This window comes from Nicotiana tabacum, chromosome 17 (genome assembly GCF_000715075.1).
Source record: "Nicotiana tabacum cultivar K326 chromosome 17, ASM71507v2, whole genome shotgun sequence".
NCBI lineage: Eukaryota > Viridiplantae > Streptophyta > Magnoliopsida > Solanales > Solanaceae > Nicotiana > Nicotiana tabacum.
The window spans coordinates 103,772,792-103,776,139 of NC_134096.1; positions in this window are offsets into that span (position 1 = coordinate 103,772,792).

Consider the following 3,348-nt stretch of genomic DNA (forward strand, 5'->3'; position numbering starts at 1 on the left):
CGATGTATTTGAAAGGCAAAACTATTTTCAGAAATCATGTTTTTTGTTGAGAATTTGATCGTTGAGTTACTTCTGCTATTACTTGTTTTATGTTGTTATGAACTATTGTTGGTTATAGAAGTTGGACTCTGACCTTGGTACAAGCTCGTCACTACTTTCAACCTAAGATTAGGTTTGTTACTTATTGAGTACATGGGGTCGGTTGTACTCATACTACACTTCTGCTCCTTGCGTGCAGATATTGGATGTTGATATTGATGTACTCGACAGGAGCTGGAATTGAAGACGTACCTGCATTCTGGTTGTAGCTGCCTCTTGTTCATGGTAGCCTTAGATTTATAAGAATCTATTTATGTACTTTTCAAACAGACGATGTATTTATTTCATTTCAGCTTTGTAAATTCTATTCTTAGAAGCTCATGATTTGTACTACCAGTCCTTGGGGAATGTATAAGATTCAGATATTTCTTTATTTAATTGCTTTATTAATTGTTATTAGAACTGGTTAGTAGTTAATTGGCTTACCTAGCAGGTTGGGTTAGGTGCCATCACGACTAGTGGATTTAGAGTCGTGACAAGGTGGTATCAGAGCTCTAGGTTCATAGGTTCTACAAGTCATGAGCAAGTGTCTAGGAAAGTCTTGCGGATCAGTATGAGACGCCCATGCCTATCTTCGAGAGGCTACAAGACATTGAGGATATACTTCCCATCTTTCTTTCCTTATCGTGCGGCGTTGATTCAGCTTGAAGCGTAACCTTTTGAATTCCTTTCACGCATTCGTATGCACACATGAGCGCTCGGTATTAGTTGTACAACGATGGCTTGTGATTCCATGGTTGAGATGCGAGATATGATTTTGGCAGGCTAACGATGGGTCAGTCTGGAGGACTTGAGGCCGGATTTTGACTATAGCTTGAGCACGGAGATTTCGATTGTGTGAGCACGAGCTTTTGGGACTTATATGTCCGTTGGTGTCCCTATTAGTGGATTGTTTTATTGGATGACTACGTGGTGAGTATGATGTGACTTCGAGATGTGTTCAAATTGTTCGAATGCGACGAGAAGTGTTTCCTTGAAATGTGAAGAAGGGGCTATTGGGTGCTTGATTTTCGTTTTTATGTGACGTTCAGTCTCGAGTATGAGTGCATTGGAGGATCCTTTCTGTTGCATAATACTGGAACGAAATAGGTTCCCACGTCTTATTGTCGAGGTCAGACTCAGGGAGACTAAATAACTGCCTAGTAGTTGTGGCTATGAAAGGGTATCAAGAGATGTCAGTTTGAGGTTAAGCATATAGGTTATAACCTGCGAGGTAATCTATGGATGCGTGATTTTTATAATGTTGCGTGGAGGATTTCTTTTCTACCATCGGGGTATATTTGTTCGATTTGAGTTTGGATCGACTGTAATGGTTAACCTAACTATCACGAGGATGAATGTGAGATTTGCAGACGATTTGAAGTACTAAATGGTTTGTGTTGCATGAGCTGATGAAGGATTTAGTCGAATCTCACCGCGGTATTATGGCAGTAATAGAGTATGGGCATTGTGAGTTATTGTGTGTTTTGATCTATGGCTTTGAGCCAAGTGGGGGAGTCTGCTATAGACGATTTGATTGCACGATTATGTGTTGTATTGGTTTCAGTTTGAGGTATACTGGTGAATCAGCTATGACTGCAGGGGTGGAGATTGAGGATGACTCGAGTAAAAAAAATTCCGGATACGGGTTGTACTACACTCTATGGGTATATGGGGATCATGGAATGATTGAGTGGTTAGTCTTGAAAGATGTAGAGTACATGGAGTAGGAATTTGCTTGGTCGCGTTAAGGTAGGGTTACTCCTTTGGGTGTCATCGTGCTAATGGAGCACCAGTCGTTTGGCTTGTTTAGGGCGGTGCAATTAAGATTTGATCAGAGTGGATGACTCTCGAGAATGGTTCTAATGGATTCAAGAATTATATGTAGCAATTGGGAATTTCGGATTGGTATATGGCTAGGATCTGATATTTGCATTGGAAGGCATCGAGACTTGTGGAATTTTTTTATATCATTGGGGATTATGCATTTCAGTATCAAGAAGGTGAAGGAAACAGTTTTAGGTTCACATAAGGTCTCTTTAGAGTGAGTGTCACGGTTGTGGTGCTTTGGGGTGCTTAAGAGAGAAGTTAGCGGCTTATGGGCCTTAGGGCATTGTGATTTTATACTAGGGTCTCTTGTGTGGTGAATTTTGGTTAAGGATCGTGGTGTTCTATCAAGGAGAAGTATCAATTTGAAGGCAATTTGGATAGGACTCGGAGAAATAGGACAGCTTGGTAGTAGGTTGGGTTAGCACAATAATGGATATAATCGGTTCTTTGGGTACTTACGACGTGGCTAGTCTCTACAGGTGTTTCGTGGCAATGCTCTTGGGTTTTGACAACCTGCGTGGCTGGGTTGAGTTAGAGAGATTCGGTTCTGATAACTTGGTTATGTGCAAATGGGTTCGAAGAGTTCTCAATGGTTTTTTACCAAGGTTCGAGGGGTATATTTCCTACTGGCGTGAGGAGCATGTGGTGTATAGTGATTTTCTCCTAGGTGAGATCAAATGGAAGGTTTCTGACTGAACGGGTATGTATTGTGCTTGTGACTCGGAGTGGACTATGAATTTCTCGTACTTTTCTTTGGATGGCATGATATATGCGGTGTGTTGTGTGGGATTGAGATTTACGTGAGTGGGATCACAGTTTTGTTTTGAAAGGGAAGGTCATGAAATTCGTAGGCAGCATGGACGGTTTTAGGTGACTAGATAAATGATATTACTATTTGGTATGGCTTGATGAGAGTATACATTTCAGAAGGGGCAATGTGTTTTGATGTACGGATACTTCACTGGTACTGCGGCACTCTCCTGGTTGATCGACTGCTGATATTCAAATTTTGCTATGTGGAACAGAAGAATTTTAAAAGTATTCCTCGTCGGATGATCGTGTATGAGAGATGTGTTAGACATTCTATTGGTGGAGTTGGGATCAGATATGGCGATTCATGTGTTCTATAGATTTGGAGACTGGGAGTTCTCAGGAGCAGACTATTTCATGGTTGTGGACTGCGAAGTCGTGGCCGAAGCTAGCCAGATGATAGTATGTGTTATGATTCAGTCATTGTGGGCTTTTAGAGGTTTATTTATCTAATTGTGGTTTCCCGGAGTTGATTTGGGGGTCCATTGGTAAGCCCAATTAGGATGTGTATTCTACACCGAGCCGGATTGGTTGGCTCCATACTGCCATTATTGAAGGATGTACCATTCGGTTGGTGTTGAGCTTATTCGTGTTCTGATAGGTTCTATGAGTTACTCTACTATGCTACGA